This window comes from Littorina saxatilis, linkage group LG1, assembly GCF_037325665.1.
Source record: "Littorina saxatilis isolate snail1 linkage group LG1, US_GU_Lsax_2.0, whole genome shotgun sequence".
In the NCBI taxonomy this organism is placed as follows: domain Eukaryota; kingdom Metazoa; phylum Mollusca; class Gastropoda; order Littorinimorpha; family Littorinidae; genus Littorina; species Littorina saxatilis.
In genome coordinates, this window is record NC_090245.1 from 55,405,869 (window position 1) to 55,432,075 (window position 26,207).

At 40.4% G+C, this 26,207-nt stretch overlaps 1 long non-coding RNA gene across 1 annotated transcript in view; it reads left to right on the top strand.

The window, feature by feature from the left end:
• Positions 1–25,964, top strand: part of LOC138945419 (uncharacterized) — a 31,401-nt gene extending 5,437 nt beyond the window's left edge. Inside the window, exons 2-3 of the long non-coding RNA XR_011449002.1 lie at positions 20,934–20,988; positions 25,833–25,964. This is a non-coding gene — a long non-coding RNA (uncharacterized lncRNA). The remainder of the gene's footprint in view (positions 1–20,933; positions 20,989–25,832) is intronic.
• The last annotated feature ends 243 nt before the right edge of the window (positions 25,965–26,207 follow it).

Here is a 26,207-nt window from a genome sequence, read left to right on the forward strand (position 1 = left end):
TGAGTTCGTTTTCGACATTGCAGTGAAGTTGCGTGGATCTTCGACGATTCCCGTTCGGTTTAATGTGGATGGAGCTTTGATTGAATGTAACTGCTTTGAAAAGTTATAACATGAGTTCTTGGGATCGATGTTTTTCGGTAAACTTCTTCGTATCCTTGACTTTACTTTTGACTTGAACAGATCCAGATCGGCTGGGGCTGTTGATCGCCTACACAGATCTATATGAAGTTGACTCGACACGGCGAACCGCCGAATCCGTGCCCTCTCGTCGGTCCTACCCCCAAATCCCTTACCAGCCTCAGACCCCACCTCACCATTCTAACCTCACTGGCGCACTAACTATGTGTGATTATCCCTTCCTCATGTGACTCATGTGTGTGTGTGTGTGTGTGTTGTTTGTTGTGTGAGTGCGTGCAGGCGGGCGGGCGTGTGTGTGCCCGTGTGTCTTTGTGTCTGTGCATGTCGTCTTGAGTGCGAGAAAGCGAAGTTTTGAGAAATAGTGACAGATAAATCACGGACCTACATTCTAATGGATGGCTGGCTTTGGATCTTGGTCACTTTAGCGGGAATATCGGTCAACTTCGAAACCTGAGGACCAGCCACTTCGGGTTCCCATTTCAGAGTAATGAGATTGCTGGGGCCGTAGAATTTTTCATCCAGTTTTGTCCTTTTTTCCCAAAATTGATATTAGTCGGAAGAAACAAGCACACGTGTGGTGGGGGTATTTCCCGGCGAGTTTTCAGTGTTGTTGTTGTTGTTGTTGCGAAGCGAAGCGGCTTCCAGTGCGGAAGGCAGGCAGTTTGTGCATCAAACAGTGTTGGATGAGTGAGTGATGAGGGTGAATGAGTTAGTTAAACTGTGACTGAATATCTTTTGATTGATTGATATTAAAGTGAACATTACGGGGGGGGGGGGGGCGGTAGAAATGCACCATTGTGCACTTGCCTTGATGTAAGGAACACTACTGCAGTCTCAAACAGCTTCAAAGTGGGTTAGACATGCTCTTGATAAAGACTGAGGCAAAATGTGCCAAATCACACATTGTCTTGTAAGAAGGAAAAATCTTCATTTGTCACCTTTCTGCACTTTTTTGACTTTGAGTGCATAGCCACAATGGTCACAGACAAGATGCATCAAACAGATGGGCAGGGGTTGGCAGGGGGTATCGGTGCACTAAAGGCACCAAGTGTTTGGGTGTTTGTGTTTGTATTGCGATTCAGAGAAAACTACTATACAGATTTTTATGAAACTCTGCACACTTCTCCCTACCACCTGACCTACTGGGCTCCCAAATGAATGTTTTCATCAATTTTTGTCAGTCAAGATATGGGGATGGGGGTGGTGCGGGGATAATTGTGGAGTAAGCAATAAGGAAACACGTTATGGTTTTCTTAGGTATTGCAACGGTATATAGTGAAGTTAGCTGTGTTCAAATTTGTTTATGATCTGTGGAGCCAATTTTGTGTTACAGCGTTTTTGAGTGATAACTGTTGTGTACGCTCTCGCCAATCCTGGATAATTTTCGGCATGCACATTGATAATTACCGTATTATAATAAAGTAATACTCTCCATTCTTTTAACTACACACAGTAATGTTTTATTGATCTTTTCTAAAGATAAAAATGTCAGTTACGATGACGTTACGAATTACAGTGTTTTCTGTAAGGTCATATGTGTCCACCCGGTACCCCCCAAAACTGACAAAACTCTTATAAAAAAAATGAATAAGAAAACAACGTTTTTTGTCTGTCTGCAGTTGTGGACATATAGCTTAGAGAAACATGTGCTCAAAATGTGTAATGGATTTCACGTGCGATTTTTTTTTCTTGGGTTGAGGAGAGGGGGTGGGGTGGGTGGGGTGAGGGGGGGGGGGGTGTATGCCCCTTGATCAGTCTCGGGCGCTCTGCGACCTCGATTTACACTCTTGAATTCTAAAAACACCCCCCTTACAAACTGATCTACCCTGGTTTATCTATCTATATATATATACGACTAGTGTCTGTCTGTGTGTCTGTCTGTCTGTGCGCGATGCGCGGCCAAGGTTCTCGATGGATCTGCTTCAAATTTGGTGGGCTTATTCAGAGAGACCCCGGACACAACCTCATCGATGAGATATTTCAACAAGTGCTCTCAGCGCGCAGCGCGGAACCGATTTTGGTTCCACCTCAGCTATTTTGCTTCCACCTCAGCTTACCCGGGCCCCCATACCGACACACCATAGCCGCTACACCACATCACAACGCCAAAGTTCTCGGTGGATCTTTTTCAAATTTGGACACCGTATTCAGCTACACCCCGGACACAATATCATCGATGAAATATTTCAACACGTGCTCTCAGCGCGCAGCGCTGAACTCATTTTCGTTTTTGCGTTCATTTCACCATTATAAGTAACTCTTCCTTATCTTCTCCAGTGTTTGGCGTTTATCTCCCTTCCTTCGTGTGGCTTTCCCGTTCAGTTCTAAGTTACTATTACTATTTTTAGAATGTCACTGCGCTGTCCACTGCGCTGTCCAGAACGCTTCCCTTGCACCCGTAAGTTGTTCTTACTGTCAAAGTGAAAAGGTCGAATCAATTTATAGCCACGCGAAAAATACACTCTCACCTATCTCTATATATTTATAGATACAGATATGCATATATATATACGGCTTCTCTGTGTGTGTGTATGTTTGTGTGTGTGTGTAGGCAAAAACCTATGTATTATAGAGTTCTGTTTGTGATGGGGTCTAGCGGCTTTTGTCTGTCTGTATGTTCTGGCATGTGAGAAGCCACAGCAGATAATATAGGGCTAAGAAATAAGCTCTAAAATTCTCAATCCCGTTTGACAGGACTTCGCCTTTCAAAGGTGATTGTGGTGAACCGCCACGCTGTCTGTCTCTGTCTCGCGATTCACCCCGGCGAAGCCGGGTATTCCTCTAGTCGTATATATATATATATACGACTTGTGTCTGTCTGTCTGTCTGTCTGTTCTTTGTGTTCGATGCGCGGCGAAAGTTCTCGATGGATCTGTTTCAAATTTGGTGGCCATATTCACGTTCACCCGGGACACAATCTGGTCGATGAGATATTTCAATACGTGCTCTCAGCGCGCAGCACAAACCGATTTTTTTTCTTTTTCGGGATCAACTACCAGTAACTTTTCCTTATCTTCTCCATGTTTTCAGCGTTTACCTCCCTTCCTTCGTATGATGCACTACGGTATGAGGGACATCTTCGGATATTCCCGTTCTGTTACTATTTTTAGAAAAAGAATATATAGATTGTACACAGGTGTATGGGTAAAATTGAACTTGCGCGTGTTAAATTCAGAGCTCATAATTCAGAGGCATTTAAGTCTCCAAATTTGTAGAACGTGCACTTGAAATCACCCAAATAAATTAAAAATGCTCAAATTTGTAGAACCTGCATTTGCTATCAATTCATTGGGATTTACCTGTCAAGTGTGGACAAAGTTGTCGATGCCTGAACACTAACAGCAGCGGAAGAGAGTGGACATCCCCCTATCTGTCGCCTTGTCTGCAGAAGAGAATGACGTCTTCCTATGTGAAGAAAATGAGAAAAAAGGAAATGAGGAAAAAGAATATATAGATTGTACACAGGTGTATGGGTAAATTTGAACTTTAGCGTGTTAAATTCATAGTGGACACCCCCCGATCTGTCGCCTTGTCTGCGGAAGCGAATGACGTCTTCCTATGTGAAGAAAATGAAGAAAAAGAATATATAGATTGTACACAGGTGTATGGGTAAAATTGAACTTGCGCGTGTTAAATTCATAGCTCATAATTCAGAGGCATTTAAGTCTCCAAATATGTAGAACGTGCACTTGCAATCACCCAAATAAATTAAAAATGCTTAAATTTGTAGAACCTGCATTTGCTATCAATTCATTGGGATTTACCTGTCAAGTGTGGACAAAGTTGTCGATGCCTGAACACTAACAGCAGCGAAGAGAGTGGACATCCCCCTATCTGTCGCCTTGTCTGCGGAAGAGAATGACGTCTTCCTATGTGAAGAAAATGAGGAAAAAGAAAATGAGGAAAAAGAATATATAGATTGTACACAGGTGTTTAGGTAAATTTGAACTTTAGCGTGTTAAATTCATAGTGGACACTCCCCGATCTGTCGCCTTGTCTTCGGAAGTGAATGACGTCTTCCTATGTGAAGAAAATGAAGAAAAAGAATATATAGATTGTACACAGGTGTATGGGTAAAATTGAACTTGCGCGTGTTAAATTCAGAGCTCATAATTCAGAGGCATTTAAGTCTCCAAATTTGTAGAACGTGCACTTGCAATCACCCAAATAAATTAAAAATGCTTAAATTTGTAGAACCTGCATTTGCTATCAATTCATTGAGATTTACCTGTCATTGTCAAGTGTGGACAAAGTTGTCAATGCCTGGTCGATGCCTGAACACTAACAGCAGCGGAAGAGAGTGGACATCCCCCTATCTGTCGCCTTGTCTGCGGAAGAGAATGACGTCTTCCTATGTGAAGAAAATGAGGAAAAAGAAAATGAGGAAAAAGAATATATAGATTGTACACAGGTGTAAGGGTAAATTTGAACTTTCGCGTGTTAAATTCATAGCTCATAATTCAATTTTATTTCTCAAATAGATCAGATAGTCTAGATGTAGCTGTTGTAAACTTTGCGATTGTGAAGGAAATGTATCGGCAGAATACATCGCGCGTCGTGAATCGCAGCGCTCCTCGTAGCGCCGCGCGTTGTAAATCGCAACGCTGCACAACGCGCCGCGCGCTGTGAATCCACTTTTGAAAAAATTCTCCATCTCCCCCACCCCACTTATGCGAAAGAGAATGGCAAAATCACAATGTTGGGTGATACACGTGGTGACGTATGGCCTATGCGTAAGAGAATGGCAAAATCACAATGTCGGGTGAGACACTGCCTTCTCCATCTCTACAGCTATAGAATAAACCCAATTCTTGATGCAGCGTTGAAAGACCCTGGCGTGGTTCTTCGAACAAAGCCTGGAATAAACCCTGTGGCAGAATGGTTTCGGAACACTTTAAGAAGGAGACTGACTTACCTGTCGAGATTGTCGATGCCTGATGCCTGAACAAATACACTTGCCGAGTCGAGGGCTTGTCGATGCGTCTCGCTTTTAACTGGCCGGTGCGGGCGGAAGTGGCGTTCCGATAAGCTCATTCGGTCTGAGCCAATGGGAGACCTGGTTCGTTTAACAGCCAATGGGGAGGCCTTCCGGTCGCGTCGTCTGTTAGAAAATGTCGCACCAGAATGCCAGAAAAAGCCATTTGGCGTCGGAATCGGCTATTCTAACCGGGCGCATCGTGTGCGCCGCAAAATGTTTCCAGATAACCCAGAGATCGGAGCCCAAATCGGCCGGGTTTGGGAGGAGATAGCGATGCAAGGCCCCAAAACGGTCGCGTATTATAATATAGATGTTAGAAGCAATCTTAAAGTGAAAGTAACGTTTAATAAAGGTATGCGCATTTACTTATTAATTGATATATGACTGAAATAAGGGACATGTAATTTAAACGTACAAAACGACATTTTGTACACTAAAAAAAACCGTGACTATGACCGACCGATATGTATCTGTAAATTAGGTCATTGTTAGCGATGACAACGGGTTTTCTTTAAAAGATAACACGCAAACTGTGATGTACAAGCCCATACATGATTTTAGTACGATTTTTTAGAACATGTCTGTTTTTCACTCCACCAGTTTCAGTTTTAATAAAATATATGTATAGCTGTCATTATCAAAAAGCCTTATCTGCAATTCACTTAACCAAATACACCATGAACCCAGAAGGTATTAGAGTGAGACACTTCACAGTGAAATATGCTATGATTCCCCTTATTAAAAAATATATGCATTTCAATTGGCAGACACGATTCTCGTCGTAGGTGCGTGCCCTCTGGTGAGGCAACCGTTATCGTTTTTTGCCGTAAGAATTGACATTTTTAAACATAAATCATGGACAAAAAACTCATTCTGCAAAAAGTGCAGGTTTTCTTGGCATAGTCAGTTAAAGCATCTTAAAATTCAAAACATTTTGCAATTTCGTGTATGTATTTGAAATGGCAGAAAATATTGAATGAAAGTGATTTTTGACTGATTGAAACCCTACCCCCACTAACAAAATGGGCCCTGAGATTAGGGGTGTTAGTTGAAGATGAATGAATATTGGCTATGCTTTTCCCCTAAAGTATTGAAAACCTAAACATATACATCGACAGGATGTTCTACATTAACACAGTTAACTTTTTATAAACATATACATATGCTTAGAATACCATACTTCCGGTTTTTCTACCAGATGGCTTAAACATTTAGGGAGTAAACACCGTATCGTAGAAAAAGCTTTATTTTCAAAAAGTGCAAGTAAATATTAAAATTCATGCATAATATTTACATATTGGAGTTAATTTTCCTTCGAATGTCATTTGTTTCAAGTGGCAGAAAATATCAGTTGCAGAGTTACATGTACGTAAAGCGTATAACTGATGTCTGTGATTAGTGTATTGTGGACACATTGGCACCATTAATTTTGATCCTAAATGCTAAACGATGTCGTGATCATACGACAGTTTTAGGATAATTTACATCGCATCGATTCCTAAATTGATGGTAGCATTCCATTGCTAAATTCTATTTCCGGTTGCGTCAGTGCCGTTCTCCGTTTTCTTTTTGTAATTAGGTAACGAATGAACCACGTGTCACACTGCTATGCTAGTCTTCAAATGAAAATTCCAATTTTACTCAGTTAAAAGGCATGTATTGCGCGTTACATACATTTATACCCCCCCCCCCCCCCCCCAGGATTACAATGCAAGTAAACACACATAAAGAGATGGTAACTTTTTACATGGTTACACACGCAGTGGTGAACGTCACGTGTGCTTTAACAAAATAACTTACACATACAATAGTGAACCAATGTTTAAAGTCTGTCTGTGTGTCTCTGTTTGTGTGTTTGTCTCTGTCTGTCTGTGTGTTCGTCTGGCTGCCTCTCCCTCTGTCTGTCTGTCTCTGTCTGTCTGTCTGTCTGTCTTTCTCTGTCTCTCTCTCAGTCTCTGTTTCTGAGTCTCTGTCTCTCAGTCTCTCTCTGTCTCTCTGTCTCTCTCTGTCTCTCTCTCTCTCTCTCTCTCTCTCTCTCTCTCTCTCTCTCTCTCTCTCTCTCTCTCTCTCTCTCTCTCTCTCTCTCTCTCTCTCTCTCTCTCTCTCTCTCTCTCTCTCTCTCTCTCTCTCTCTCTCTCTCTCTGCCTCAAGGGTCAGTGCTTGGGCCGATCTTGTTCTGTCTGTATATCAATGATCTGCCACTGCACATTTCTGACAGTAATGTAAGAAGTGATTTTTTTGCTGACGATTCTTCTCTTCACTCAAGTGGAAAGTCTGTTACAGTAATAGAGTCCTCCCTTCAAACAGCTTTAAACGATGTAAATAACTGGTGTAGTGCTAATGCTTTGCTTGTCCATCCAATAAAAACTAAAAGTATGGTAATTGCAACCAGACAAAAACATCAGATTTCTCCACTCAAACTAAATCTTACTATTGGTACGCAATCAATTGAACAAGTTCAACAGCATCGCGTTTTAGGGGTAATTCTTGATTGTGAATTCAAGTGGCAGGCACAAATACAGCATATTTGCAAGAAAGTAGCCAAGAACGTTTTCCTCCTATCCAAGTTAAAGCAATATACCGACAGAAGGACTCTGGAAATGTTCCACCATGCTCATGTAATGCCTCACATTAATTATGTTTCGACGCTCTGGGATGGCAGCAGTGATGTCCACTTGAAAAAGTTAGACTCTCTCTATCGTCGCTCGGCCAAACTCATCGTAAAGGATAATGCCTCAACAGATATGAAATTAAAAATGCTTAACTTTCTTCCACTGGAAAAGCATCTCAAGTTAAACAAAGCCATTTTCATGCATAAATTGTATCACGGTAAAGTGCCGATTTACATTACATCATTATTTAATAAAGCTACCCACAGATATGGGTCGGTCAACTTGATCCCACCAATTCCACGAATTGACCTGTATAAGACCAGTCTTGCTTTTTCGGGTACTTCAGTTTGGAATTCACTTCCATCATCCTTTAAGCACCTAAAGTCATTAAAAAGTTTTAAAAAATGTGTAAAAAACCACTTAATGTCTGAGTAGTTTAACGCCTTTTGACTTACCAAACTTAGTATTACGTCAAAAATATGCTGTGCATTGTATATTCTGAACATATTTTTGTTACTCTATTGCTACATGTTCGATTGCCACCAGCTTGTATTTATAATTACCTGCATAGTATGCATTTGATTTTATGAATAACCACATATGTATGCTCTTCATGCCTCATCTTTATCATCATCATCATCATTATCATCATCATTATCGTCATCATCATCATCATCGTCATCTTTATTATCACGTTTTCCGACCTCCTTTTGTTGGTTAACTTTTTAACTTTTTAATTTTTAATTTTTTGGGTTTTTTTGTTTTTTTGTTTTGTTTTTTGTTTAATTATATAATTGTGTGTCTATGCGTCCCAAGGACAGATTGTAAGAAAAGGCGTAGCCTTAAATCTAAATCCTTGTAAAATAAAGTTCAATTCAATTCAATTCAATTCTCTCCCTGCTCGGTAGCTGCACTGAAAGAGAAAAGCAATACAGAAAACACGCAGTGGTGAACGCAACGTGTAGTTTAACAAAATTAATTGCACGTACAATAGTGAACCACTGTTATAGTCTGTCTGTGTGTCTCTGTCTGTGTGTTTGTCTCTGTCTATCTGTCTGTTCGTCTGTCCGTCTGTCTCTCCCTCTGTCTCTCTCTCTCTGTCTCTGTCCCTGTCTGTCTGTCTGTCTGTCTGTCTGTCTGTCTGTCTGTCTGCCTGTCTCTCTCTCTCTCTCTCTCTCTCTCTCTCTCTCTCTCTCTCTCTCTCTCTAACGCCTTTTAATTTACCACACTTAGTATTACGTCAAAGATATGCTGTGCATTGTATGTTCTGAACATATTTTTGTTGTACTATTGCTACACGTTCGATTGCTACCAGCTTGTATTTATAATTACCTGCATAGTATGCATTTGATTTTATGAATAACCACATAATTATGTATGCTCTTCATGCCTCATCTTCATCATCATCATTATCATCATCATCATGATCGTCATCATTATCATCATCGTCATCTTTATTATCACGTGCTAAAGTTTTCCGACTTCCTTTTGTTGGTTAACTTTTTAACTTTTAAATTTTAATTGTTTAATTATATAATTGTGTGTCTATGCGTCCCAAGGACAGATTGTAAGAAAACGCGTAGCCTTAAATCTTAATCCTTGTTAATTAAAGTTCAATTCAATTCAATTCAATTCTCTCTCTCTCTCTCTCTCTCTCTCTCTCTCTCTCTCTCTCTCTCTCTCTCTCTCTCTCTCTCTCTCTCATTCTGCGAGGTAGCTGCACTTAAAGAAAAAGCGATACAGAAAGAAATGCATTTCTCTACCAAAAACAAAGTCTGTCTGTGTGTTTGTGTGCGTAAGTGTTTCTCTATAAGCATCTCTACGTCTTTGTTTGCGTGCGTAAGTGCGTGCGTGTTTCTGTGTCGCTTTGTCTCACTGTGTGTATGCCTGTCATTTTGTTTGTTTGTTTGCTTAACGCCCAGCCGACCACGAAGAGCCATATCAGGGCGGTGCTGCTTTGACATATAACGTGCGCCACACACAAGACAGAAGTCGCAGCACAGGCTTCATGTCTCACCCAGTCACATTATTCTGACACCGGACCAACCAGTCCTAGCACTAACCCTATAATGCCAGACGCCAGGCGGAGCAGCCACTAGATTGCCAATTTTAAAGTCTTAGGTATGACCCGGCCGGGGTTCGAACCCACGACCTCCCGATCACGGGTGTGTGCGTGCGTGCGTGCGTGCGTGCGTGCGTGCGTGTGCCAATGTGTGTGTGTGTGTTTGTGTATGTGTGTGTGTGTGTGTGTGTGCGTGCGTGTGTGCGTGTGTGCGTGCGTGCGTGCGTGCGTGCGTGCGTGCGTGTGTTTACGTTAAAAAATGCAAAACCCTTGATCCCGCGACCCAAACGCTCTACGAGCAGGCTCCCTTCTATCATAGGTTTGAATTGTCTGACTTTTTCTCGACGGTAAAAGAATTATTTTGTGTTGTAACAATGTTTGTCTTACAAGCTGTCCATAGGGTTTTTTATACATTAAAAAACAAGTCGCGTAAGGCGATAATACAACATTTAGTCAAGTAGCTGTCGAACTCACAGAATGAAACTGAACGCAATGCAATTTTTCAGCAAGACCGTATACTCATAGCATCGTCAGTCCACCGCTCATGGCAAAGGCAGTAAAATTGACAAGAAAAGCGGGGTAGTAGTTGCGTTGAGAAGGATAGCACGCTTTTCTGTACCTCTCTTCGTTTTAACTTTCTGAGCGTGTTTTTAATCCAAAAACATCATATCTATATGTTTTTGGAATCAGGAACCGACAAGGAATAAGATAAAAGTGTTTTTAAATTGATTTCGAAAATTTAATTTTGATAATAATTTTTATATTTTTAATTTTTAGAGCTTGTTTTTAATCCAAATATAACATATTTATATGTTTTTGGAATCAGAAAATGATGGAGAATAAAATGAACGTAAATTTGGATCGTTTTATAACTTTTGTTGTTGTTGCAATTTTCATATTTTTAATGACCAAAGTCATTATTTAATTTTTAAGCCACCAAGCTGAAATGCAATACCGAAGTCCGGGCTTCGTCGAAAATTACTTGACCAAAATTTCAACCAATTTGGTTGAAAAATGAGAGCGTGACAGTGCCGCCTCAACTTTCACGAAAAGCCGGATATGACGTCATCAAAGACATTTATCAAAAAAATGAAAAAAAACGTATGGGGATATCATACTCAGGAACTTTCATGTCAAATTTCATAGAGATCGGTCCAGTAGTTTAGTCTGAATCGCTCTACACACACACACGCACAGACAGACAGACACACACACACACACACACACACACATACACCACGACCCTCGTCTCGATTCCCCCCTCTACGTTAAAACATTTAGTCAAAACTTGACTAAATGTAACAAGTCGCGTAAGGCGAAAATACAACATTTAGTCAAGCTGTCGAACTCACAGAATGAAACAGAACGCAATGCAATTTTTCAGCAAGACCGCATACTCGTAGCATCGTCAGTCCACCGCTCATGGCAAAGGCAGTGAAATTGACAAGAAGAGCGGGGTAGTAGTTGCGTTGAGAAGGATAGCACGCTTTTCTGTACCTCTGTTCGTTTTAACTTTCTGAGCGTGTTTTTAATCCAAACATATCATATCTATATGTTTTTGGAATCAGGAACCGACAAGGAATAAGATGAAAGTGTTTTTAAATTGATTTCAACAATTTAATTTTGATCATAATTTTTATATTTTTAATTTTCAGAGCTTGTTTTTAATCCAAATATAACATATTTATATGTTTTTGGAATCAGAAAATTAATGAAGAATTTTTTTACAATTTTCAGATTTTTAATGACCAAAATCATTAATTGATTTTTAAGCCACCAAGCTGAAATGCAATACTGAAGTCCGGCCTTTATCGAAGATTGCTTGGCCAAAATTTCAATCAATTTGATTGAAAAATGAGGGTGTGACAGTGTCGCCTCAACTTTTACAAAAAGCCGGATATGACGTCATCAAAGGTATTTATCGAAAAAAAGAAAAAACATCCGGGGATATCATTCCCAGGAACTCTCATGTCAAATTTCATAAAGATCGGTCCAGTAGTTTGGTCTGAATCGCTCTACACGCACATACGCACACACGCACACACACACACACACACACACACACACACACACACACACACACACACACACACACACACACACATATACACCACGACCCTCGTTTCGATTCCCCCTCTATGTTAAAACATCTAGTCAAAACTTGACTAAATGTAAAAAGAAAAACAAAAGAGTTAATAAATTCTAACGTGATGACAAGGCTTCCAATCTATACCTGTACGTCCATGCGAAATATATTGTTTGACAAATGCTCGCTCTCTGTGGAGAGCACTTGGGGTGTTCCCATGCGGTAAGCGTATGTAAGAAATCGAGTTCTGTGCGTCCAACAAATACAACCCTCAACAACAACAAAAGTAAATATAACGAAGACAGAGCGAAAGGAATATAACGTTTGCCATCAGATTCTACCTTGAACCACCCCGTATATTCAAGGCTATACCGAGCGTACGCTGCCGTACCGTCAAGCGATTGTTGGCTAGGATGTGTTGATGCTGTATGGTTTTCAACACGCGGAGTCAATTTTTTTCCGATTCAGACGTTGCGGCGTTGCGCTACCACACAGTTTTGACTGCTTCATCTCTTTTTGAATGTTTGCACAATACAGACCGTTTTGAATGTTGATATTTCACATATCAACGCAGGACACATCAATGAACATAATAGTTTGGCTTGTCAGGCTATTTATTGACAAAGAGGCGTGTAAGATGGGATGAAACTGGGCGAACATGCTTGAGTGAGGACAGATCTACAGCAAATCGGTTCGTATGTTCGTTAACGTGTACATATTTCTCGTAGAAAAACAAACATGTACTAAATACAAACCTTACTCATGCCCACAATTATGAATTTAAGCTGTACGTGGTTTCAAAGAGACACATTTTGTTTTGATTGGGGGACACTTTCCGTGAAGTTGGCGACAACGCTTTGTTTACACCTGGCGTCAGCGCGCTATCAGTATAGCCGAATATACGGCGTTGAAACTACTCACAACCAAAGGGTTAAACCTGCAAATGATATTAAGATGCTCTTTTTAATCTGCCTTACTTATTCTTTTAAATTTAACATGTGTATGTTTCATTCCTTATAACTGTTCAAATGTTTTACACTGAAAACCAAAGCCGATTACTTGCCTCATTATGATTTATTTTAGCCTACTGAATTACGTCAAAACTACAGGCACAAACAGATAATGGCGTCATTTTAAGTGGCACAAACATGTACATGAATGCCTTCCCTTTCGAATGATTTACAGTTATAGAATTTCTGTCAAGCGGTTTAAGTTTTATGTCCGTTTTATGAACCCAACCCTCTAAACGAGAATAGTAACGCCAAAGAAGGAAAACATACACACAAACCAACGTTTTTCTCACCGATGGTTTGGAATATTGCCCCACGACTTTAGATTTAGTGTTGTGGTGTTAAAATATATCAGAAAAATGTGTTTGCTAACGTGACGCCAAAAAGTAACCAAAACGGTCCTTAGCCGACTGACTAATCAGTCGTTATCAAACTTTAAAGATCAGTCAGTACCAGAAGCCAGTCATCACCGAGACTACCTTCAGATAGTCTCGGCTAACCACAGACCGAGACGGGTCACGCTCGTCTCCGCGAAGCATGCGACCTTAGTACTTACTGAACCTATTTTCTTTCATTCTGAGCACATTTGTATAGTAAACATAATATATCTATATATTTTTGAATTCAGGAGACGATGAAGAATACAATGCAATCGTTTTTTTAATCTGTTTCTGCAAATTCGATTTTAATGACAACTTTAATTAGCAAACTTATTGACTAAATGTTAAGCTTCCAAGCTGAAATGCAATCCCATAGTCCGGACGTCGTCGAAGATTACTTAACCCAAATTTCAATAAATTTGATTATAAAATGAGGGCGTGACAGTACGGCCTCAACTTTCACTAAACGCCGGATATGACGCCATCAAAGATATTTATCGAAAAAAAGAAAACATCATCTGGGGATATCATACCCAGGAACTCTCATGTTAAGTTTCATGAAGATCAGTCCAGTAGTTTTCTCTTAATCGCTCTACACGCACACACACACTAACACACACACACACACAATAACACACACTCACACGCACTCACACATACGCCCTCCCAATCCTCTGGATTCTAAGCGGTTGACCGAAACACACTGATAGGATGGGTCCCACTGCTAGTGTGAAGGTTTTAGCCTGTTTAGACCCAGGCCGTGAAGTGTGGCAGGGCCTTTTTAAGATCCCCGCATATCACTGGATACTTGAGAAAGACTGGTAGGGGGGGGGGGGGGGTGATGTTTCTGGGAACACAGTTTTTCTTGTACTTGTCAATTTTCTTGGGTTTTTTTTTTTTGGGGGGGGGGGGGGAGGGTTTTCTTCTGAAGTTGGGGTTTTCTCTTTTGTAGCGTCAACGACAGGTACCTCTGTCTCGGCCGATTCGGACTGTGTTGGTAGATTTTGGACAAGGGTGGTTTTCCTTTTCTTGGATTTTTTTCTTTTTTTTTTACAAGAACGTACTCGTCTTTCTTTTCTTCTTCATCTACAGTATTTTCTTGGGTGATCTCATCTCCTGACTCGGTAGACATTGATCGGGAATGTGGCCTCTTACAGGGGGACCCCACCCCCGAATAGCTGGCCGACGGGGAGACCCTGCTTTTTTCGAGTTTGTTCTGAAGTAATTTGTTTTTCAGTTTTCGGGCGGCCGACTCTGAGCCCCCAGGGGGGACAGACCCTTTGCTCGTCATGGAGACATCCTCATTCTTGTTTACTTTTTCTTTGACTGGGGGGTGAAGGGGATCTAGATCCCTCTCGTTCACAACTGAGACGTTTGTGGAGTCTCCGTCCTCATCAGTCTCTAGACTGGTATCAGTAAGGTTTGGCATGTTGGACAAGTTCGGCGGGGGAGGGAGGTGGGCGCTCAGGCTCCACTCCTCCTCTCTTAACCCGGAGGAATTCAGGGGTAGGTCTGCTAGATGGCTGCAGCTAAAGACACTATCCTCCCACTCATTCATTCAGGACACTCACATACAGGCGGACGTGGCCCTATGTAAACAAAAGGCAGTCAGTAGCAGTGAGCTGGACTTGTGATCGAAAGGTCGCTGGTTCGAATCCGGGCCGGGACAGACACGGGTCAACTTTATGTGCAGACCCAGAGACGGTATCCATCTCCCACCTCCGTGTCACCACAATGGCACGTTAAAGATCTTGATCATTCTACCATAAGTGCAGATGGCTGATACCACCTAAACACGCATAGCGCATACATCAAAAGCCGTGAGGGCGTAAAAACTCGAATCGTATAAACCAATTCATGTCCAATAATTTTAAATATAAGCAATTAAAGGCACAGTAAGCCTCCCGTAAACCATCACAGAGCTCCCCGAGCGTCTAAATACAGTACAAGCATACTTCCATTTGAACGCTCACCGAACGGGAACATCCTGGCTGCTTTCTGTCGAGCGTGAGACATTTTCAAAGAATTTATTTTCGTAGACTTGTTCCGTTAACAACAACGGCGCCTCGTTTTTGCGCTCGACCTAACTTTTAAAATCTAAATAATAAATTGACAGCTTGTTACACAAACATTCTTTAATCATAAAAGAATTCGTTTTTCATCAAGACAAGATCAGAACAATTCGAAGTTGTGAAAGTTTAAAAAAAGAAAAGCCCGGAAGCAGGGTCACGCAAGGGTCGTAGCAGACGACGGCCGGTTTATCAGTGCAAATCGCCGTTCCTCTCAACAGTCAAAAGCCATCGCTAGAGTTCTTGTGAACCACAGCCGTTGTTTCGTGCATAAAAAAAACGTGCTATTGTAGATAAGCTCACGTCGAGTCGCATTCAAATGACTAACTATGACGACTGCATTGTGAAAAGGGAAAACTGGATCACACGGGTTCACGATGGCTCAGGGGTAAGATAAACCACGCAAAAATAAATTCTTTGAAAATTGTTCGCTCTTTACGGAGGGCACCTAGGATGTTCTCAATTGGTGAGTGTTTAAATGAAATGGTGTTTGTACTGTGTGTAAAAGCCTGACCGTATCTGTGATGGTTTACGGGAGGCTTACTCTGCCTTTAAGACCTGACAGACAATAAGCCCCTTAAAAAAAAAAATTTTTAACACGTTTTTGACTCACATGCGAAGCAAAAGTGAGTCTATGTACTCACCCGAGTCGTCCGTCCGTCCGGAAAACTTTAACGTTGGATATTTCTTGGACACTATTCAGTCTATCAGTACCAAATTTGGCAAGATGGTGTATGATGACAAGGCCCCAAAAAACATACATAGCATCTTGACCTTGCTTCAAGGTCAAGGTCGCAGGGGCCATAAATGTTGCCTAAAAAAGAGCTATTTTTCATATTTTTCCCATTTTCTCTGAAGTTTTTGAGATTCAATACCTCACCTATATATGATATATAGGGCAAAGTAAGCCCCATCTTTTGATACCAGTTTGGTTTACCTTGCTTCAAGGTCAAGGTCACAGGAGCTCTTCAAAGTTGGATTGTATACATATTTTGAAGTGACCTTGACCCTGAACTATGGAAGATAACTGTTTCAAACTTAAAAATTATGTGGGGCACATGTTATGCTTTCATCATGAGACACATTCGGTCACATATGATCAAGGTCAAGGTCACTTTGACCCTTATGAAATGTGACCAAAATAAGGTAGTGAACCACTAAAAGTGACCATATCTCATGGTAGAAAGAGCCAATAAGCACCATTGTACTTCCTATGTCTTGAATTAACAGCTTTGTGTTGCATGACCTTGGATGACCTGGTCAAGGTCACATGTATTTTGGTAGGAAAAATGTGTAAAGCATGTGAGTCGTATGGGCTTTGCCCTTCTTGTTATTTCTTTTTGGTACACGACATCAACATCAGACAGAAACATAAAATATCATCAACCATACAAACTATGCATCTTCAAAAAAAAATAAATAAATAAATAAATAAATAAATAAATTAAAGGCATATGTACGCGCTCCCGTGTTTACAAAGTGTAGTTTGCCCACAATCGATGTCAAACGCACCATAAGACCATTTATTCCCCCCTCTGCTTCTTTACCTCTGTAAACTTGTAGAGCTAGTTATTTTTCGATAATGACCCAGCAACCAAACAAATAACGAGCCAGCAACAGCCTGAATCCTCGATAGTGCAATGGGTTGAGAAGCTGTTCTGTTTCGGTACTACTTTTGCGACTGAAAAGTTCCGAACGCTCTATACGTACAAAGTATACATCTCTGGAGCAAACAATACAAACATACCGCATTTAAATTAACAACTACAGGCCTGAACACATGAATCTCCATATAAAATCCATGAGTTCGGTTGTTTTCTGAATCTAGATCTGCCGTGCACAAACCGTTCATCACAAGCAAATTCCCAAGGCAAGTAACTCATACTCTGGCGACAAGAGTAGTTCCCCTTCTTTTAACGCAGTTTCTTCGACAACACTGACTGCAATCCGACGGTCAGTTTTCAACAATATTTCATTTTATAAACAGATCACACGCAACCAAATGCACACATCTCATCAATTTAAACAACATAAAGCGGTTTCATACACTATTTTCCCCAGAAAACTGAACTTCATACAGTAATTAACGTTGGAACACGGGTGCAAAAGTTCGTCTGCTAGTCCCATTTGACGAAAGAACATTTAATAAGCGATACTAAAACATAAACAGAACACACAATATCTGCCTTTACCGCCACAGCAGAATAATAGCATATCTGTGTACTTGATTTTAGTCCAAAACAGGGAAACTGAAAAGAAGTGTTAACAGAATGGAATGATTTGCACGGAACTATACAACCGCGCATTAATCGATCGCCTGCGCAGGTTGACTGGTTGAGTGATTCGGATTCGATCAAACTTTCGCACAAAAACTCCTGGTTTTTTGGAATAACTGAAGAAAGGAGGAATAAAGAGGTTACACACCTCGTCTCAGTGATTATTAAAAATAATGGTCTCAGTTCGCGGTCATGAAAAAGCTCGCTGAAGCTCGCATTTTTCATGATCCGCTAACTTCGACCATTATTTTTAATAATCACTGAGACTCGGCATGTAACCTCTACGTAATGACGATATGTCGCCATGCGCGGACCATATACATGCATTACAGCTTGTTCTAGCCTCTGAAAAAGTGAGGATGTCAACAAAGACGCGGAGTTATTTCCCTTGCGTCAACGTTCCCTCTGTTGGCAAATCTATAAATAGGACGATCTAGATCAAAATAAAAATTCAAATATCTCAACATTTAAGGGGTCCTAGACCACAATATCTTGCAGGGAACTTAATTTAGCATGTCTCCAGCTGTTGGTAAAGCAATTAGCGTGTATAGTCATCGAGTACATATGGCTTTAAACAATGGAATAACACACTAAAGCATACAATCACACAGCCCATATTCAATACATTTCTAAATAATGTAAATAAGCTCTTCGTCTCCTTTTTATATTTAGTCAAGTTTTGACTAAATATTTTAACATCGAGGGGGAATCGAAACGAGGGTCGTGGTGTATGTGCGTCTGTCTGTCTGTGTGTGTGTGTGTGTAGAGCGATTCAGACTAAACTACTGGACCGATCTTTATGAAATTTGACATGAGAGTTCCTGGGTATGAAATCCCCGAACGTTTTTTTCATTTTTTTGATAAATGTCTTTGATGACGTCATATCCGGCTTTTCGTGAAAGTTGAGGCGGCACTGTCACGCCCTCATTTTTCAACCAAATTGGTTGAAATTTTGGTCAAGTACTCTTCGACGAAGCCCGGGGTTCGGTATTGCATTTCAGCTTGGTGGCTTAAAAATTAATTAAATGACTTTGGTCATTAAAAATCTGAAAATTGTAAAAAAAAATAAAAATTTATAAAACGATCCAAATTTACGTTTATCTTATTCTCCATCATTTGCTGATTCCAAAAACATATTTATGTTATATTCGGATTAAAAACAAGCTCTGAAAATTAAATATATAAAAATTATTATCAAAATTTTTTTTTCGAAATCAATTTAAAAACACTTTCATCTTATTCCTTGTCGGTTCCTGATTCCAAAAATATATAGATATGATATGTTTGGATTAAAAACACGCTCAGAAAGTTAAAACGAAGAGAGGTACAGAAAAGCGTGCTATGCAGCATAGCGTAACCACTACCCCGCTCTTCTTGTCAATTTCACTGCCCATGCCGTGAGCAGTGGACCACGAGTATACGGTCTTGCTGCGTTGCATTGCGTTCAGTTTCATTCTGTGAGTTCGACAGCTACTTGACTAAATATTGTATTTTCGCCTTACGCGACTTGTTATGTTTCTATTTGATTATTTTGTAAAACTACTCATACCACCAAGTCCTGTTCTCCGTTAAGCTGCTGCAAAATATACAGACAATGTTTATGTTCAAGTCTAAAATGAAAAACATCTTTAACCTCCTATTAACTCCAAAACCAAATTTCATCCCTACAAGCTCAATCAGAAAGACAATCAATCATTTAACAATATCAGAGGTTTAAATGGGTACCACTCCAGGAGAAATTTATTATATGTAAAATTAATTTTACTTAAATATTCTTCTACCAAATACTTTTTTCTCAGATCTCTTTTAAATGCAGCCATTGTAGGAACAGCTTTTGCATACTTACACTTGTAAATAAAAAAATTGGCATTTAATATTATAAAATCAAAAACTGTACTAATTTTGAAATATTTATCAATACCAAACAAAATAAACTTTTCACTAAAAAATATGTTCTCAACATTGTGACATTCATTTTTAACATAGTTTAACAAACCATTCCATAATGACTGTACATATTGACACGCCCACAAACAATGTTGAATACTATCCCTCTCGTCTCGGCATAAATGGCACATCACGTGTTCTACTACTCCCATTGGTTTTAATATCACATTTGTTGCCAAAACCCTATGTAATACTCGAATTTGAAACCATTTAAGTTTAACTTCAGAAATGTTCGTTACATATTTAAAACATAATTTCCAATCCATATCGCCTTCTAATTTACCTTCCCATTTTGTACAACAATTTGGACGCTTTCCATTCTGTAGTAGTTTTTCACAATAAAATGTTGCTCCTTTTATTTGGGAGTGAATGACTGACACTGATTTAATACTATCAATCATACTATTATTCTCCAAAACAATATTAAACGTTTTTATATATTTTTTGATTGCTCCCACGCATCCTAAATAACTCAAAAAATGTGTTCTGATTTGATACTTTTTACAGAACTTGTTATAGGTATAAAAACTTCCATTGTCATTAAAGGCAGAGTAAGCCTCCCGTAAACCATCACAGATACGGTCAGGCTTTTACACACAGTACAAACACCATTTCATTTAAACACTCACCAATTGAGAACATCCTAGGTGCCCTCCGTAAAGAGCGAACAATTTTCAAAGAATTTATTTTTGCGTGGTTTATCTTACCCCTGAGCCATCGTGAACCCGTGTGATCCAGTTTTCCCTTTTCACAATGCAGTCGTCATAGTTAGTCATTTGAATGCGACTCGACGTGAGCTTATCTACAATAGCACGTTTTTTTATGCACGAAACAACGGCTGTGGTTCACAAGAACTCTAGCGATGGCTTTTGACTGTTGAGAGGAACGGCGATTTGCACTGATAAACCGGCCGTCGTCTGCTACGACCCTTGCGTGACCCTGCTTCCGGGCTTTTCTTTTTTTAAACTTTCACAACTTCGAATTGTTCTGATCTTGTCTTGATAAAAAACGAATTCTTTTATGATTAAAGAATGTTTGTGTAACAAGCTGTCAATTTATTATTTAGATTTTAAAAGTTAGGTCTAGCGCAAAAACGAGGCGCCGTTGTTGTTAACGGAACAAGTCTACGAAAATAAATTCTTTGAAAATGTCTCACGCTCGACAGAAAGCAGCCAGGATGTTCCCGTTCGGTGAGCGTTCAAATGGAAGTATGCTTGTACTGTATTTAGACGCTCGGGGAGCTCTGTGATGGTTTACGGGAGGCTTACTGTGCCTTTAACTCATGACACTTACAAGCGACTTAACTGCAAAAAGACAGGCAGTTTAATGCGCAAATTGGAAGCGTTTAAGTGTTAACACTCTCTTATTGTTTCAGCGGGGAGACGCAGAGAAGCGGTACACGTCAGATCCTCAGTTGTCACAACAAGCAAGTGAGTTCTTTTTGCCCGTTACGTTTAATAAAGTGCCCATCTTCACACGGCAAAACCATAAGAATATAGCGTTCCTTTGCTCTTGTTATGCAACACTTTACCCCTTAATGCCGAAGGTTTAGTTTGTTGTCGAGTCTTTTTGGAAATGAAACAAGGGACTGCAGGTGGAAGGGAGTAACAGGATAAAAATGAACATGTCCTCGCCATAAAAAGGCAACAAGAACAAATAAACATGGACTAGTTTCGACTTTCGTTTTCATCAGAAAAAGAACGAGACACTTAAAAGAAGAGTAGACAGAGAAAGAAACAAGTCGCGTAAGGCGAAAATACAACATTTAGTCAAGTAGCTGTCGAACTCACAGAATGAAACTGAACGCAATGCCATTTTTCAGCAAGACCGTATACTCGTAGCATCGTCAGTCCACCGCTCATGGCAAAGGCAGTGAAATTGACAAGAAGAGCGGGGTAGTAGTTGCGCTAAGAAGGATAGCACGCTTTTCTGTACCTCTCTTTGTTTTAACTTTTTGAGCGTGTTTTTAATCCAAACATATCATATCTATATGTTTTTGGAATCAGGAACCGACAAGGAATAAGATGAAAGTGTTTTTAAATTGATTTCGACAATTTAATTTTGATAATAATTTTTATATATTTAATTTTCAAAGCTTGTTTTTAATCCAAATATAACATATTTATATGTTTTTTGGAATCAGAAAATGATGGAGAATAAGATGAACGTAAATTTGGATAGTTTTATAAAAAAAAATTTTTATTACAATTTTCAGATTTTTAATGACCAAAGTCATTAATTAATTTTTAAGCCACAAAGCTGAAATGCAATACCGAAGTCCGATCTTCGTCGAAGATTACTTGACCAAAATTTCAACCAATTTGGTTGAAAAATGAGGGCGTGACAGTGCCGCCTCAACTTTCACGAAAAGCCGGATATGACGTCATCAAAGACATTTATGAAAAAAATGAAAAACACGTTCGGGGATTTCATACCCAGGAACTCTCATGTAAAATTTCATAAAGATCGGTCCAGTAGTTTAGTCTGAATCGCTATACACACACACACACACAGACACACACACACATACACACGCACGCACGCACATACACCACGACCCTCGTCTCGATTCCCCCCTCTACGTTAAAACATTTAGTCAAAACTTGACTAAATGTAATAACAAGTCGCGTAAGGCGAAAATACAACATTTAGTCAAGTAGCTGTCGAACTCACAGAATGAAATTGAACGCAATGCAACGCAGCAAGACCGTACTCGTAGCATAGTCAGTCCACCGCTCATGGCAAAGGCAGTGAAATTGACAAGAAGAGCGGGGTAGTAGTTGCGCTGAGAAGGATAGCACGCTTTTCTGTACCTCAGGCTCTCTTCGTTTTAACTTTCTGAGCGTGTTTTTAATCCAAACATATCATATCTATATGTTTTTGGAATCAGGAACCGACAAGGAATAAGATGAAAGTATTTTTAAATTGATTTCGAAATTTTAATTTTGATAATAATTTTTATATTTTTAATTTTCAGAGCTTGTTTTGAATCCAAATATAACATATGTATATGGTTTTGGAATCAGAAAATGATGGAGAATAAGATGAACGTAAATTTGGATCGTTTTATGAAAAAAATATTTTTTTTTTACAATTTTCAGATTTTTAATGACCAAAGTCATTAATTAATTGTTAAGCCACCAAGCTGAAATGCAATACCGAAGTCCGGGCTTCGTCGGAGATTACTTGACCAAAATTTCAACCAATTTGGTTGAAAAATGAGGGCGTGACAGTGCCGCCTCAACTTTCACGAAAAGCCGGATATGACGTCATCAAAGACATTTATCAAAAAAATGAAAAAAACGTCTGAGGATATCATACCCAGGAACTCTCATGTCAAATTTCATAAAGATCGGTCCAGTAGTTTAGTCTGAATCGCTCTACACACACACACACACACAGACAGACACACACACACACACACACACACAGACACACACACACACACACACGCGCACATACACCACGACCCTCTTCTCGATTCCCCCCTCTACGTTAAAACATTTAGTCAAAACTTGACTAAACGTAAAAAGGATGGTGCCCCATGGATTACAGGATCTTTTCCGTGCGCACTTGGTCCTGTGCTTGCGTGTACACAATAAGGAGGATAAGGCACTAGCATGTCTGCACAGAAGTTGACCTGGGAAATCGGAACAATCTCCATCCGTAACCCACCAGGTGGCCGCGGCCGGGATTTAAACTCACGACCTTCCGATGATCCACTACGACAGTGCGCCCGACTTTCAATTGCGTGTATGTGTGTGTGTATGTGTGTATGTGTGTGTGTGTGTGTGTGTTCTTGGTTGTTTTTGTTTGGTGTCCTTTTTGCTCATTTCACGGGTAAGCCCTTTGCATATTAAGGAGCAGTCACGTGATGCAAACTTGACCCTGACCTTACCCCTATCACTGAGAGAAATATATTGCATATATCGCAAGCACGAAGACCACCGTCGTTACGCAAACTCCCGGAGCTAACCCCACTGTCACATAAACACATGCCCTCTTCTTCTTGTAGCTAATCATCAAGTCGTCTTTCCCTTCTACCCCCCACAGGTAGTATAACAAAAATAATGAATACAAATAAAATAAACTTCTTTTTTCCCTAATGCAGGTAAGAGAAGCCAGATACCTAACATGGCACGACAGCTGGGTTGGCACCTCGAGTAAAACATTTCGAGTTATACCACACAAAAAGCCAAGGATGTCGTGTGTTTTAAGGTCAATTTTTTTCTGGGGATAAAATAAAGACCATTTACATCATAACATGCTTTTTTCGGTAGGGAGGCATTACCTCGGAAAGAAAATCGGCTTCCTAAACGCCTGTTGAGTCGGTCACCTCGAGTAAAAAAAAAAAAAGAAAAGAATATTACAAATCCCCTCGGAAAATGTCAAGATCTTTGGATTTCACTCGTCTGATTTTAGTTTTCAACTGAAAAGATCAACCCGTCTCTTTGCGTGTTCCTCGACAAAAGAAAGTGTCCTCCTCCAACATATTATGCTCTGCATAACTGTAACATCTCGAGAAAAAGGAACAAATGAAATGAGGTGTTGACCCAAATGGCGTTCAATATTGTTAAGTGAGAACTCAATCTCTGAGCCTGTCGATTTGCCGGAAATGCAGGTGCGTATGCTAGTGATTGTCCATCTTGAACACAAGGCCAGTACTGTAACTGACCTTGATACGGATCGATCCAAGGGGGGGCAATCTCAGTCATCTCAAAGAGGGAAATCCAAACGCTATCCGCCTTGTTCGATTTTATGGGCTTGGACGATAGAGAAAAATAAGAAAAGCAAACACTGGAGTATACCTGGACGAAATTGCTATCAAGAACGCAGAATTGATTTTTTCTGAGGTTTTTTTTTGCCGTAAGCGCCATGTTTATCGGAGCAGGAAACTCTTCCAGAGTGAGGCCCCTTTGTTGATGCATGTCAACATCAGATGTGCGAGACGCGATAAACATGGCGCTTACGGCAAAAAAAAAAACCTCAGAAAAAAATCAATTCTGCGTTCTTGATAGCAATTTCGTCCAGGTATACTCCAGTGTTTGCTTTTCTTATTTTTCTCTAAGCATCATAAGAACCCCACGGGGAATCAGACAATTGTACAGTAACACAGCACAAAAACCGAACATGGTGTTTCAATTGTGCATAGACCTACCTGTTCGTTTGTTTGTTTGCTTAACGCCCAGCCGACCACGAAGGGCCATATCAGGGGCGGTGCTGCTTTGACCAGTCCTAGCACTAACCCCATAATGCCAGACGCCAGGCGGAGCAGCCACTAGATTGCCAATTTTAAAGTCTTAGGTATGACCCGGCCGGGGTTCGATCACGGGGCGGACGCCTTACCACTAGGCCAACCGTGCCGGTGGACCTACCCGTGAAAACAGTTCTCACTATCTCTGATCTGGCCTGGCTTGTACATGGGATAAGACCATCCCTCCACTCGGACACACACCACAAATCAACATCCTGTCTCTATTCTCTGTAGAGTAGGATTTTTGTCATTCATGAAATAGATTTGTAAATTGACAATTTGTTATTACCCGGTAGTGGCTCTTTAGAAATAAATTCATTAAAAAAAATCCTACTCTACACAGAGCAGTCAGGCTGTTGATTTTGGTATGTGTCCAAATGGAGAAATGTTCTTATCCCATATCAATGTCTGGCCAGATCTGAGAGGATGACCCGAATTGTTCACATCGGAAGGATTGTGTCCAACATGCCGAACATGCACCTTAAAGTGTTACACGGGAACCAATTTCAGCATTGCGTGTTAAAAGAGCGTCTTTTTCCTTTTCATCAAACAGTGCACCATTCTCCTTACCCACCCCTAGATGGGGAGTACACGTACAGACCACAAACGTTGCGCATGAAACATGTCATTTCCATGTGTTGTGAAAGAGTGAATACCCTTGCTTTTTTCTCGGACAAATACAATTGACACGTGCTCCTGTCCGCGTGTTTCAGACACACACCACTAGTGACTGGCCCCTCCAATGCTTGTCCTAGTAAAAGCAAGGGTATTCAGTCTTTCACAACCCATAACAACCCGATAGAGTTATTTTCGGAATTCGCCTATCGCTCTTATCCATTTAAGAAATGAAGACTGATTTGTATTATGTGCTCAAATACACAAGCCTGGCATATGTGAGATAGTGATCAGTATTTGTTTTCACTAGACAGACTGTTCCCTTCAAGTGGACACAGACATCAGAGGACACATACAGTACGAATTTCTCCGACTAAAAGCTTCTTTTGTTTTGTTCTCTTTCAGTTTGGGCAACAACGACATGGAAAACGCCGGACAGGGACCTCGACCTTGACCTGGTAGTCACAGCAACCAAGGTCGGTCCACGCAGGCGGCTCTTCTATTCTTACAACAATAAAACAGCGTGCCGCAATATCATTCTCTTTTTTGTTTGTGTGTGTGTGTGTGTGTGTGTGTGTGTGTGTGTGTGTGTGTGTGTGTGTGTGTGTGTGTGTGTTAACTAGTGGAAAATCAAGCAGACAGTAAACATTCTTTGATGCACTGCCGAATCTCTCTCTCTCTCTCTCTCTCTCTCTCTCTCTCTCTCTCTCTCTCTCTCTCTCTCTCTCTCTCTCTCTCTCTCTCTCTCTCTCTCTCTCTCTCTCTCTCTCTCTCTCTCTC